This window comes from Elephas maximus, chromosome 6 (assembly GCF_024166365.1).
Source record: "Elephas maximus indicus isolate mEleMax1 chromosome 6, mEleMax1 primary haplotype, whole genome shotgun sequence".
Lineage (NCBI taxonomy): Eukaryota > Metazoa > Chordata > Mammalia > Proboscidea > Elephantidae > Elephas > Elephas maximus.
Window position 1 is genome coordinate 137,967,554 of NC_064824.1, and position 15,041 is coordinate 137,982,594.

At 47.1% G+C, this 15,041-nt stretch overlaps 1 protein-coding gene across 6 annotated transcripts in view; it reads left to right on the top strand.

Moving 5' to 3' along the window:
- The window catches only part of AGAP1 (ArfGAP with GTPase domain, ankyrin repeat and PH domain 1), a 661,010-nt gene that overhangs the window by 357,936 nt on the left and 288,033 nt on the right, over positions 1–15,041 (top strand). The window lies entirely within an intron of this gene.

Genomic DNA, 15,041 nt, shown 5'->3' on the forward strand with positions numbered 1-15,041 from the left:
TTAGTTACTCTAACTGGGGAGATACAGTGACTACGCTAGTTACTCTAACTGGGGACGTACAGTGACTACGTTAGTTACTCTAATTGGGGAGACACAGTGACTACGCTAGTTACTCTAACTGGGGACATACAGTGACTACGTTAGCTACTCTACCTGGGGAGACACAGTGACTACGTTAGCTACTCTACCTGGGGAGACACAGTGACTACGTTAGTTACTCTAACTGGGGACATACAGTGACTACGTTAGCTACTCTAACTGGGGAGATACAGCGACTACGTTAGTTACTCTAACTGGGGAGATACAGTGACTACATTAGTTACCCTAACTGGGGAGATGGGTGACTGGGTTAGTTACTCTAACTGGGGACATACAGTGACTACGTTAGCTACTCTAACTGGGGAGATACAGTGACTACGCTAGTTACTCTAACTGGGGAGATACAGCGACTATGTTAGTTACTCTAACTGGGGAAGGAAAGGGCCCAGGTGTGAAAAGGTGGAGACCTCCACATGCAGCCCAAGGTGCCCAACCAAAGACAGGGCAGCTGGCCTGTTGCAGGCAGGAGCGCTGCCAACTCAGCCTTCCCTTGTCCCCCAGGATTCTTGGGGTCACTGCCTACAAAGCCAGTGTGAAATCCACTGTCAAGCTTTGTCAATTCATGTCACAGCTGGGGACTTGCTCCCAGTTCCTTGTTTAAAAGGTCACACCAAAACCAAAAACCAAACCCCTTGCCATTGAGTTGATTCTGACTCTTAGCGACCCTATAGGACAGAGTAGGATTATCCCATAGAGTTTCCAAGGAGTGCCTGGTAGACTCAAACTGCCGACCTTTCGGTTAGCCGCAGTACTAAACCACTGCGCTACCAGGCTTTCCAAAAGGTTACACAGGTAGAGAGTAATTGCACAGGGGAGACCATGCTTCCCATCAACGCTGACAAATCCTGCCCCATCCCGTCCGCAAACCAGGTGCAGAGAGGAGAGGTGGGGCGAGGGGTGAGGAGGGGGAGACAGAGGGGAGGAAGAGGAAGGGGAAGGGAGGAAGAAAGAAGAGACAGAAGGGAGGAGAGGAGAGACAGAGAAGCAGAGAGAGGGGAGGGGAGAGAAAAAAAGGGGAGGAAAGGAAGGAGAGGAGGGGAGAGGCTCGTTATCCCCCTACCCCCTTATGTGAGATGTGAGGACCCTTCTCTAAATGGAACCAGGTGGGCACACCTGCCATTTTCACTTTCTAGCTGCTCATTCCACCTATCCACAGAGGCAGGGTCTGATTCCCGATTCTGGCTTCAGCTGCTATCCCGGCACCAGGAATCAGCCAACTCTAAAGCATGGGAGAGTCAGCACAGGAGACGGGGGCTTGGGATTCAGGCCAGCTTGGTTCCTGGTCCTGCTACTACTACCGACTCTTTGTGAACCAAGGGAAGCATCTTAGCCTCCCTGTGCTTTACCGGCTTTATCTGCAAAGCCATGGGCTGTCATGCTGGGTTGTTGGAATGATAGGTTGTCTTATGGTAAGATCTCCAGAAATGGCTTGTTCCCACCCTGTCTTGGTTTCTTAGTGTTATCATTTTTCATATAGGAGCTAATGGAACAAATTACTAGAAGCAATTTTTTATTCATCCTTCTTTTTGGAGCCAATATTCTGTACCATACACTTGAAAATTGAGATGACGCTACCGTCATAGCTCAGGACAGACAGGCAGCTTTAGCTCTGTAACATGTCCATCGGGACACGCAGCTTCAGAGCAGGTCTTGCTATAAGGCCCCCCTTGTATAATTCGTTACTTCTGAAATCTCAAGAGCAGTTATTTTAAACTGGGGTGACTAATGGACCCTTACCTAATGTTGTAAAGAGAAAGAAAATTAGAAAATGAGTAAAGGAAAAAAAGAGAGCAGTGTGGTTCAGTGGTAGAATTCTCACCTTCCGTGCTGGAGACCCAGGTTTGATCCCTGGCCAGTGCACCTCATGCACCCCCACTGCCATCTGTCAGTGGAGGCTTGCGTGTTGCTCTCGTGTTGAACTGGTTTCAGGGGAAATTCCAGACTGAGACTAGGAAGAAAGGCCTGGTGATCTCCTTCCAAAAATCAATCTAGGAAAACTCTGTAGATCACAACAGTCTGATCCTCAACCAATCATGGGATCGCCATGTGTTGACCGTTAACCCAACAGCAGCGAACAACTTCCAAAGGAAGAAAAGAGTGAGATATTTTCTATGTGATCGTCATCAAACCAGTTTTTTATGTCTTCCAAAGAGGAGTCTGGCCTTTCTGATGTTGTACTACAGTCCACGAGGGTGGCTTACGGAAATGGAAACGTGAAGTCAGGCAGCTAGGAGACAAACAGCAGAAGTCTGCCTGGAAAATGGCCAGTTAAGTTTGTTCGGGGAGTTAACAGCAGTGTGACAGGCATTTCAACACCATTCATCTTTATTTAAAATTAAAAGTCAATGAAAATTCTTAGTACTCTGTTATCCTATGTTTAAGTATCATCACTATTATTTTTCAACATTGTCATTAAATCGCTTTCAAAAAACTATAATTTTCCAAACCTAATTCTAAACTTATTTTACTTCAGATATATATTTTTTATAATTTTTTGTTGTTGTTGAGAAAGATACTCAGCAGAAGATAAACCAATTCAATAATTTCTACATGTACAGTTCAGTGACATTGATTACATTCTCCAAATTGTACAGCCATTCTCACCCTCCTTTTCCACATTGTTTCTCCCCCATTAACATAAACTCACTGCCCACAAAGTTTCCTATCTAATCTTTCAAGTTGTTGTCAGTTCGATCCCGTATAGATAGTTTTTAAAAAGAGCACAGTGCTCAAAGCAGGCATTCTTTACCAGGTAAGCTAAACAATTTTTTTGGTTTTAAAAAGACCTCAGGAGACTTTTTTTATCTTTTTGTGGTTTAAGTAAAAGTTTACAAGTGCAGTCAGTCTCTCATACAAAAATTTATATATACCTTGCTATATACTCCTAGTTGCTCTCCCCCTAATGAGACAGCACACTCCTTCCCTCCCCTCTCTCTCCTCGTGTCCATTCAGCCAGCTTCTGACCCCCTCTGCCTTCTCATCTCCCCTCCAGACAAGAGCTGCCCACAATGCCTCATGTGTCTCCGTGATCCAGGAAGCTCACTCCTCACCAGTATCATCTTCTATCCCATAGTCCGGTCCAATCCCTGTCTGAAGAGTTGGCTTTGGGAACAGTTCCTGTCTTGGGCTAACAGAAGGTCTGGGGACCAAGACCTCCAGGGTCCTTCTAGTCTCAGTCTGACCATTAAGTCTGGTCTTTTTATGAGAATCTGGGGTCTGCGTCCCACTGCTCTCCTGCTCCCTCAGGGGTTCTCTGTTGTGGTCCCTGTCAGGGCAGTTATTGGTTGTAGCCAGGCACCATCTAGTTCTTCTGGTCTCAGGCTGATGTAGCCTCTGGTTCATGTGGCCCTTTCTGTCTCCTGGGCTCGTAATTACCTTGTGTCCTTGGTGTTCTTCCTTCTCCTTTGCTCCAGGTGGGTTGAGACCAACTAACGCATCTCAGATGGCCGCTCGCTAGCGTTTAAGACCTTCAGGGGATATTCTTGGTTCACAGTTTAAAGATTGCTGTAGAGTTGACTCAGACTCACGGAGACCCCGATGTGTCAGAGTAGACCTGTGCTCCGTGGAGTTTTCAGTGGCTGATTTCTCAGAAGTAGATCACTGGGCCTTTCTTCTGAGCCACCGCTGGGTGGACCCAAACTGCCAGCCTTTTGGTTAGTAGCTGAGCGCATTAACCGTTAGCACCATCCAGGGACACCCCTGCCTGGCAGACATGACCTTGTTTTTCCTTTGGGGTCTCTTGATGCCTAGAGCAGCTGCGTTCCCAGGGGTCAGCCTTGTCCCTGAAGTGTCGAGTGTGTCTAATACTCATCTTGACACCACTGCGGCGAGAGCTGCTTCTGTGTTTGCTCCGATCTCCAGTGGCTCACCCAGAGTTGTTCCAATTGGGTGTGAGAGACCGTGCCTCCTCGGGCGTCAGTGGGAGGGGGGCTGAGTGGTGTCGGGCTCAGACAGCATCCTCAGGAGGCCGCTCCAGGCTCCAGCCTCTTTGAGTTGGTCCCATGGCCAGACCCTGGGTGCCCTCCTGCTTGTGTGCTGAGACCGGGCACTTGCAGCCCATGCCCTTCCCACAGGTAGGCCAGCAGGAGGGTCTGCTGTACCTCAGACAGGAGTCCCAAAAGCTGTTCCTGTTGGCTTTGAGCAGCACCAGCTAGGCCCTGTGTCTGTGCAAGGCTCAGCCGGTAGCCAGGACTGGGGTGGATGTGTTCGTTGCCGGGGCCTGGGTCTCATGTAAGGAGCCCTGGTGGCACAATAGTTAAGTGTTTGGCTGCTAACTCACAGGTTGACAGTTCAAACCCACCAGCTGCTCCATGGGAGAAAGACCTGGTGATCTGTCCCATAAAAGTTAAAAAAAAAAAAAACCTTAGCATCGAGTTGATTCCAACTCACAACAATCCTATAGGATGGAGCAGAACTGCCCCATAGGGTTTCCAAGGCTGTAATCTTTACAGAAGCAGACTGCCACATCTTTCTCCAGTGGAGCGGCTGGGGGGGTTGAACCACTTACCTTTCACTTAGCAGACAAGTACATAACCACTGTACCACTAGGGCTCCCCGTAAAGGTTACAGCCTAGAAAACTTTGTGGGGCCATTGTAGTCTGTCACATGGCTGTAATCTTTATGGAAGCCGACTGCCGCGTCTTTCTCCCGAGGAGCGCTGTTGGGTTCTAACTGCCAACCTTTCTGTTAGCAGCCGAGTGATTAACCAGTGTGCCATCAGGCCTCCTTGGATGCAGGAGAGCCAGCAATACTTGTCCCTCCCCAAAACCAAAAAAAGGAAGAAAAAAGCAAACTGATTGCCCTGGAGTGCATTCCGACTGGTGGTGACCCCACGTGTTACAGAGAACTCTGCTCCATGTAGTTTTCTTGGCTGTGACCTTTACAGACCAAGACCACCAGGCCTTTCTTCTGTAGTGCCGTAGGTGGATTCAAACCACCAGCTTTTAAGTTACTAGCCTAGTACAAACAGTTTGTGCCCCCCCCCCCATGCACACGCACCTAGCAAACCAAAAAACCCATTGCCAGCGAGTCCATTTTGACTCAGCAACCCTGTAGGGCAGAGTAGACCTGCCCCCTAGGTTTCTGAGGAGCACCTGGTGAATTCAGATTGCCGACCATTTGGTTAGCAGCCAAGCTTTTAACCCTGCACCACCAGGGCTCCCCCCACAACTGGAGTTGCCCTTAAATCCCAAAACCTCTGACAATTTGCTGTAGTGCTGCCTGCTTGAGGCTCAGCCTTAAAGACATTCTGAAAGCGTCGGTTCACAGCTGCTGCCATGATCCCTGATACCTGAGAAGCCTCGTGGTTCATGTCCTACAGTTTGCTTGAACGTGGTCACGTGAGAACAGTGCCTGAAAGGACCCTACTGTAGAGAAATAGATATACAAGTCAACTCTACCATGCTTAGCAGCGCCCAGATTTGTCCGTGTGGGAGCCAGGGGCTCCAGGGGGGTACCCTCCTTAGAGCCCCCGAGACTCCAAGTCAGCAGTCAGTAGCTTGGTTGATCTCAGTCAAGAGCAGGCATATCCCTGTGATGTTGCTCTTGGGGACCTCAGACAGGACTTTTTCCCTTTACCTGTACCCACCCTCATAATGGAACCCAAGCACACGTTGCTCCAAGCATGGGCATCGTTTCAGAGCACTCTACCCTGTTTCAGCAAAACAGAGACTACAGAAGTTGATATGAGCGGCTTGGCTGCTTCATGGATCACACGCATTATCTGCTTCCCCATGGGTACACCATATATAAATAACATGCATGAGCACACGTGTTCTAGGTTTGCCAACCAGCAGATTCAAGGTCAATTAGCAGTAATCAAAGACTGCAAGCACCTGTTGTTATTAGGCGCCGTGGAGTCAATTTCAACTCATACGGACCCCATATGGCAGAGTAGAACTGACCCATTGGGTTTTCTAGGCTGTCATCTATGGAAGCAGATTGCCAGGTCTTTCTCCCATGGAGCCCTGGGTGGGTTTGAACTGCCAGCTTTTCAGTCAGCAGCCGAGCACTTAATTAACCATTATGCCACCAGGGCTCCCGGAAGCAGCAAAGAGACAGGCGTTTGCTTTGTGTGCCTTTGACAGATTTCCAAGACCACAGCACTGTAGTTCTTTAGGAATAGACGGGTTATAAAGAAAAGTTTTGCAGTTAAAAGCACTGAACGGCGCAGAAATCTGCTCAGGTTCCTCCTGAAATGTGCCTTTCGCTCTGTGCCATGTTTGGTGTTAGATTGTTAGAGGATATTGTGTAATGCCTGCTGTGTAGGCAATTTTGGGGAACTTTCATTGTTCTGACATAGGACTGGGGAGTGAACACGAGACCACAGCTCTGCCGCGTTTAATTTAGCATTACCATTTTAGAAGAACGTGTATCTTAATTGCTAAAACCTTTAACTTTGTATAAATTCAAATTGAACATCATCCAGGCTATATAGCACTCTTTAACGAATTCCATCATCAACATTACTACACAAAGGAAAACTTAAGTTGAGCATATAAAATTGTAATTCCTTCCATTTTTCTTTAGTTGTTAAGAAAATTACTGTTCATCACAAGGACCCATTTTATCCAGGGCTTTGGTAGCATTAGTTAAGAAATGGAAAAGATAATGCTGGAGAAAATGAATGTTAGAGAAATACGTTTATCAAACTTTAAGTTGCAAAGCTCTACAAGGCTTTTTACTGACCCAAAAAATTTTTCCTTCAAAGGGTTAAGGCTTCTCATTTTCAGAACAAGACATTGAGCCGTCTAGTTGGCAGACTGATGGGCAGCACATTTGTATCTCCTTGGATTTGTTTAAAATATAGGGGGAAATTATTTTTTAAACTGAACAAAATTTGGGAGCAGACCTTTGTAATAGTTATTATGATTCTTATCCAAAGGTGGTAGGAAATATAACCAACATTAATTCCTCCACAGTGGATTCTTCTTTGTAGGCACCGTTGTATGTAATCATTACTCGGTGTGTACGTCCCCTTTGTCAAAAGTTACCATGTATCCATCTAACTTGAAAGGTGGTTTCCCTACATGCTAAGAAATGGATGAGCTGATGAGCGAGGAGAGACTTAGCCATCTTTTAATGCCAGCACTCAGCCCCCACACCCTGGGAACAGGGCGTGAAGTTGGTGGTAGCAAGGAGTATTTGCCACTGTAATTGACAAATAACACCCTTCATAAATACTGCCAGTCTTTTCAATTAGTTTTCATCTAAAATTCGGGCCACAGAATGATGGCCTGTCAGCTGACAATGAATGGCAAAAATTAATAAATTGTCTTCTAAATAGAATGGACACTTAAGAAAAATTGGGCAGCCAATTTAGCACAGCATGAAGTGAGGGGACCCTTTTGTACTGATACAGGGCCACTAATGTTGTCTCCATCTTTATTAATGGTGCTCAGCGGCTGCTGACAGTTTTGTTGCTACTGGCAACTTTCTTCATTAAAATTAAAGCCAGCATCAAATTCCATTAGCTGTACTCTGGGTACCTTGCTTTTTTTTTTTTTTTTAAATACATATTGTTTCTTTTATTAACTCACTCTGCTCCCATGAGAAGTTTTAAAAGAAGTTAAAAGGGGAGGAATGATTTGTTAATTTAAGGCTCACTCTGTCTTATTTGCTTGTTAATGCCCACATCCTAAAATCTGCAGATCTCTATTTTTAGTTCTCCCCCACTCCCCTTTCAAAATGGAAGCATGTGGGCAATAAAAATAGATACTCCAGGCCAGCTTCCAGACAGGAGAAACTAATTATCATCAGACTTCTAGTTTCTTCTGTTTTCTTAGCAGTTAAAAAAAAAGGTAGGGCTTCACATTTGTAACTGTTTCTGTATCTGGCTGTGCCTTGATACAATTGTAACTGGATGCTTAGAGATATTTACATTTGTCCAGAAGGCCCTGGAGTTATTTTCCCCAAAGGCATCACTTTTATCTGCAGAACAGATTTCAGTCTTTGAAGGGAAGAATTGAGCTGCTGAACAAGTCCTGCACTATTGTCTGAAAAGCCTGCCCTTGTCAGTGCTGGAAGCCCTTCAAAGAACTGTGAAATGCCTCCGCCCTGGAGTGCTGCATCTTCTAGAAGGAAGAGGCAGGAAACAGCTTAGATTCTAGGACAGCTCCAGGCTGCTGTTGTCCTGATGGGTGACCCAGAGAGGGAGCCCAGGGTGTGTGGTGCTGTGGATACCACTAAAATGAATAGGCTAGCACTGCCAAATGGCTACCTTCCCCTCTTAAACCAGCCACCTGGTGACTTTCTTATTTCCTCCGTAATGCTAAGGTTAAGGGCTATCCCTTCCTCCCAGTTTTTTTTTTTTTTTTCTCTCCCTCCCTCTCTTCCTTCCTTCAACTTGCATCTTGTAGCTTACATCGAATGAAACTCCAATGTTCATTAAAACAGTGAAAAGATAAGTGCCAAGCAACAAAGGAAAAGGCATATACCAGAAAACCTAGACTCAGAAATTTTAAATAGAATTTAGTTCTGAGTTTCCTGGCAGTCAAGGCAAAAAGGGAAATACATTTCCTGAGGTCTGCTGGAAATCCTTATGTAAGTGCTTTCTGTACTTGTTAATGTGTAAACCCTGGTGGTATAGTGGTTAAGTGCTACAGCTGCCAACCGAAGGGTCAGCAGTTCACATCTACCAGGGGCTTTTTGGAAACTCTGCGGGACAGTTCTACTCTGTCCTATAGAGTCTCACTGTGAGGCGGAATTGACTCGGCGGCAACAGGTTTTGTTTTGTTTTTGTTGGTTTTGGGTGCCCTCAAGCCGGTTTCATCTCATGGTGACACCATGTGACAGAGTAGAACTGCCCCATAGGCTTTTTCTAGGCTGTAATCTCTACAGGAACACATCATCAGGTCTTTCTCTTGCAGAGCTGCTAGGTAGGTTCAAACCACCAACCTTTTGGCTAGGAGCCCAGCCTCCAAGGATCTTTGTACTTCCGTTAAATTAACCCAGTCCTAATGACTCAATGGCAGGCAACTAGCACATACCTGAAACCATGAGTTGCAATCACTTTTTTTTCCAAGGCAGGTGGATTTGGATTCAAGATGAGTTAGCTTTTTCTAATTGCATCCGTTGTAGTCTCCAGTCTCTCTCCCCACACCTTCTAGTCTCACATCATACGTGAATATTTTATTAAGAGTATCTAGTATATCCAGTTGCCATCAAGTCCGTTTCAATTCATGGCAACCCCATTGGCTTCAATGTAGAACAGTGCTTCATGGGATTTTCATGAATTTGACCTTTTGGGAGCATATCACCAGGCCTTTATTCTGAGACAACTCTAGGTGGATTCAAACCACCAGCGTTTTGGCTAGGAGCTAAGCTCTTAACCATTCGGGCCACCCAAGGATTCCATCTAGGCTGATTGTTGTTAACCCGTTGCCCTTGAGTTGATTCCAACTCAGGGCGACCCTATAGGACAGAGAAGAACTGCCCCATAGAGTTTCCAAGGAGCTGTCAAGTTGACTTTAGACTCATAGTGACTTCATGTGACAGAGTAGAACTGTCCCCATGGGAGTTTCTAGGCTGTTATCATTACGACAGCAGATGGCCAGACCTTTCTCTCCCGGAGCCACTAGGTGGGTTCAAACCACCAACCTTTTGTTTAGTAGCTGCTGAGCACTTAACCATTGTACCACCAGGGCTCTTTGCATCTAGGACAGCATTACACAAAAGGGAATCCAACATGCGAAGTGTCCTTGTCTTCTCAATTTTGGATTATTGTTTTTTATAAAAAGTGACTGAGATTACAGAGTTCATAACTAAAGAGTGTACTTTTTTTTTTTTTTTGCTTTACAGAGAAGTGGTAGTGCAAAACCTCTTCTCTCCAGTAAATATTTCTGACATTTGGATAGTGAAGTGACTCAGTTAAACAGTTGCAAGAAGGCTCTGCCGTCCAGTCATCTCTTTGGATCATCTTAAATAATTAAATGAAGAGCAACAACGAACATGCCAAATGCTGTATCAATTAATTGTGTTTAAAAATAAGTATTCACTAAGACGGCATTGTCTGCTGAAACGTGGACAGGCAGCGATATCCTGTTGTTGACGGTCCGTAAAGCGAACACGACTGCTTCTGTATACGTGTATACAGGCGTCTCAGCCTCCAAGGCCCTTCCCCTGCTGCCCAGGGCCCCCTCCCCTGCAATATCTGAGCCAGTCAAGGAAACAATTGTTACTTGATGATGGAACCCACTAATATGTTACAGTCAATGGGGCATGGAATGCAGTACTTTCTATATGGTGTGTACTAAGTGACTCTTACGTTGAAACAACAAGGCCATTTTTAACTTGCTGACACACAATATTTGCTGTGTTTCATCATTAAACTGTCCTGATGAACAGTCGGCTTCTACAGTGGGACCACTGGAGTAATTTTTTGTAAATGTGATGAATCAGGATTTGTTAGCCACTGCTTCATCTTTCATGCAGGGTTGTTGGCATTTAAGGGCTTTGGAGTGAAATGGAGAAGCCCTGGTGGCTCAGTGGTTAAGCACTCAGCTGCGAACTGAAAGTTTGGTGGTTCGAACCCACCGGCCGCGCCGTGGGAGAGAGATGTGGAAGTCTGCTCCAGTAGAGATTTCGGCCTTGGAAACCCAGTGGGGCAGCTCTCCTCTGTCCTATAGGGTCGCTGTCTCGTAAGGTTGCTGAGTTGATTCTGGAATCGACTCAAGGGCGGTGGGTTGGGGAGTGAAATGAGAAACAGCCGTTTTGGGTGGCCACTCCAGAAGTACTTTTTTGATGGCTGCTGAGCCCTTCTCCAGGTTTTTGAATGAGGAAGGCGTTGTCGGCACCATTTAATTTTACTCCATGGTGAGGGAACGTATTTCTTACTGGTGGTGACAGAAACTGGTCTCTGTTACAGTCTGTCAGGCCGAGGAGAGAGGTGTACGTAGAGGATGTTTGGCAGAAATGAAGCACATCCAAGCTGTCCCATGTCACCCTCACCTCTGACACCTGCATGCACTGGACGTGCCCAGCTGGGAACCTCGGCTCAGGAGATGCTGGCTGTGTATACCGACAGGTCTCTTACCTGTCCTTGGCTCTAGAAAAGGACAGACAGGGTAGCTGTTAGCTTGTCTATGAAAAGATCCACTCATGTCCCTGGTAGACTGGCAAGTACAGTGGCTTCAGTTCATCAAGGGACCCATGCTGTGACAGCCCTCCAACTTTTCACCCAGGCTTGTGTTCATAAGCACACACTTCGATCTGATCACAGTTTACAGGAACTGAGCATTTCCTCAAATGAGACTCGTGGGGAAGATGGTGGGATCTGTAGGAAAGAGATAGCTGGCATTGTAGACATAGGACCACTTACAAAAAACCATTTGGGAAGGAAAGACTTATTTCAGACACTGCCCTTCAGATTCCTAAGTGTCCTGGGCCCTTTCCTTGAAGCCACCTCCTTGGTCCAAGAGCAGGTGTGCCCCCTTGAGCTTGGCTTCCCTGAGGGTATGGCAGCTGACAGGCGGTGCGCTCAGAGGGGGAAATAACCAGCAGAACATTGAGAGTGCTCAGCCCTGCTGTCCTGGGTGTCACCGAGGACTCTCTGCAGGCACAGCCCCAGAATAGGACACCGATGAGGTTTGCTTTGTTTTTCCACAAGCACGAGCGCTTTCTCTTTTAACTTTTAATCAGTTACAATGGTATTCATATTTCCAAGAAATTAAGTGATAGTCCCAAACCCAGTGCCGTCGAGTCGGTTCCGACTCATAGCGACTCTATAGGACAGAGCAGAACTGCCCCATAGAGTTTCCAAGGAGCGCCTGGCAGATTCAAACTGCCGACCCTTTGGTTAGCAGCCATGGCACTTAACCGTTAGATAGTAGCAGCGGCAAAGAGCCCTGGTGGCATAGTGGTTAAGAGCTCGGCTGCTAACCAGTAGTTCGGTGGTTCGAATCCACCAGCTGCTCCTTGGAAACACTATAAGGCAGTTCTACTCTGTTCAGTAGGGTCACCTTGAGTCTAATCGACTCGACGGCAATGGGTTAGCAGTGATAAGAGGAACCCTGGTGGTGCAATGGTTAAAGCAAGTCAACTGCTAACTGAAAGGTCAGCGTTTCCAAACCACTGGTGGCTACTTGGGAGAAAGATGTGGCAGTCTGCTTCCGTAGAGATTAACAGCCCTGGAAACCCTGTGGGTCACTATGAGTTGGAATCGACAGCAATGGTTTTTTGTTTTTTGTTTTTTTTTTTAAGCAGTTGTCAGGAGCCCCTGGAAACCCTGGTAGTGTAGTGCTTAAAAGCTTTGGCTGCTAACCAAAAGATCAGCTGTTCAAATCCACCAGGCACTCTTTGGAAACCCTATGGGGCAGTTTTAATCTGTCCTATAGGGTCGCTATGAGTCAGAATCGACTTGACAGCAGTGGGTTTTTGGAAGGAGCCCCCGGGTAGTGCAAACAGCTTTGTGTTTGGCTGCCGACTGAAAGGTTGGAGGTTTGAGACCACCCAGAGGAACTTCCAAAGAACAGCCTGGTGATATACTTCTGAAAAACTACCCATCGAAAACCCTATGGAACACATGGCATTGCCATGAGTCAGAGTCGGCCTGAGAGCATCTGTCTGGTTTTTTGTTTTCACAGTGGTAATCTTTGTTGTTATTATAGTGGTGGTGGCAGTAGTAGTATAAGGGAATATTTGTACTACTCATAAAAAAAAAAAAAAATGACCCATGGAGAGTTTCTGGAGCTCTGGGCTTGGTGTTATCAGGGGCAGCTGTAGGACGCATTTCCTGGGCTGGCCCTGAGCCCCAGTGGAGCTGCCTGAGTGCTGTGTCAAGAAGCCTCCTGAGCTAAGTGCTGGCTGCTATTGGCGCTGGGCAGGGAGGGGGCAGCCCTGGCCAAGTCCATGCCACCCCTGGTTTCAGCCTTGGCCTACAATTCACACGTGGCTGTTTGCTACAAACTCCTCACCCCCTTTTTTAATTCAACCGAAGGAAGGTGAGTAATCTTCCCTTCCTTGCTGTCCTCAGCGTACCCTCTAGTCCGGGTTAGAGTACCTCATCTACTTGTGGGCACATCTTAAACTTGCGTAGCTCTGAGACCCCTGTGGGGCAGGCCCTGGGTATCTGTTCTTTCGTGTATCCCAGGCAGTGGTTTGCACCTGTAGCAGGTACAGTGGACCTGGTGAGCTCTCTTTTTCATCAGCTCTGCCAGCTAGTGCAAGGCATGTGAATGAGGTTACCGTCACAGCGTTTGGATCCTACAGACAACATGAATTCGAATCTGGCTTTTACTACTCTCTGGCCATCCTTCCTGCACAATTCTTCGACCTCTTTGAGACTTATCATTCATGGTAATGGTGTTGCCATTGAGACAGCTATGACTCACGGCAACCTTACATACGCCAGAGTGAAGCCTTGCCCTGTCCTGTGCCACCTCCGTGATTGTTGGCGTGCGCTCATCTGTTCATTTGTGCAACAGGTGTTTCTCTCACGTTTGTTATGTGCCTACTCCTCATTGCTGTCGAGTAGATTCTGACTCACAGTGACCCTTCAGGCCAGAGTAGAACTGCCCCATAGGGTTTCCAAGGAGTGCACGGTGGATTTAAACTGCTCCCCTTCTGGTTAGCAGCCATAGTTCTTAACCACCGGGCCACCAGGGCTCCTGTTAATGTGCTTAGGCCCTAGGAATACAAAAATGGTGAGAAAGGAATGGTCCCTACCACCGCTGAGCTCAGGTATCTGTTTTGGAAAGATGGACAGTATAGTAAGTAATTTCAGGTGTTGGTGGTAAGCTAGGAGAAGGACTAGAACCTGAGGACTCAGACAGTGAAGGGATCCTTTATAAGATCTGGACAGCGCTGTCACATAGAAACATATGCCAACCAACTACGTGTGTAATTTCTGTTTCTTTGGTGGTTGTCGTTCACTGCCAGGGAGTTGGCCCCAGCTCGTGGCAACCCTACACACAGTGGAATAAAACACTGCTGGGTCCTGAGCCAGCCCCATGATCGGTTGCACATCAGACTGTTGTGATCCATAGTTTTCATTGGCTGATTTTCAGAAGTAGGTCGCCAGCTTGCTCTTCCTCATCTGTCTTAGTCTAGAAGCTCCACTGAAACCTGTCCGGCATCCTAGCAACATGCAGGCCTCCGCTGACAGACGGGTGGTGGCTACGCACAAGGTGCATCGGCTAGGAATCGAACCCGGGTCTCCTGCGTGAAAGACAAGAATTTTACTGCTGAACCACCAATGCTCCTGTATTTCTTTGGTAGCCACATTAGAAAAAGTAAAAAGATACAAGTAAAATTGATTTTAATAATGTGTTTTATCTGACCCAAGGTATTTTTATCTGACCCAAGGTATCCAAAAATTGGTCAGTATAAATATAAAATCACTCATTTACATTCCTTTTTTCCTTCTAAGTTTTGAAAGTCTGGTGTGCGGTTTGCACTTAGCACACAGTTCAGGACCGGCCGCGTGTGGGTCGTGGTGGCCCTAGTGGACAGGACAGGTCTGGGGGCTCAGAGACAACTTCTTCTTTGGGTGAGGGGTATTGAAGCTGACCAGGAGATCCCCAGCTGGGGAGGTGGGGAGGCAGCGGGGGGCAGGTCTTCAGAGCCCAGGGAGCATGGCAGGTGGTGAGATGTGAGGGCCAGACGCTGGCACGGCTCACTCAGCGCTGCAGGGATGCCGGAGGAGGTGCTGGTATGGGTGTGGCGAGGAGTCCCCTGTGGGACACCAGGTAGTGGCGTCTGCAGTCACGGATGCCATTTTCTGGGAGAGGAGCGTAACTCGAAAAAAAACAGACACTGAAGAATGGCAGCACTTAAGTGCTCAGCTGCTAGCTGAGAGGTTGGAGGTTTCAGTCCACCCAGAGGTGCCCCAGAAGAAGGGCCTGGTGATCTACTTCTGAAAGTTCACCCGCTGAAAACCCTGTGGAGCACCACTGTACCACAACGCACTTGGGGCCGCCATAGTCAGGATCTACTCCATGGCAACT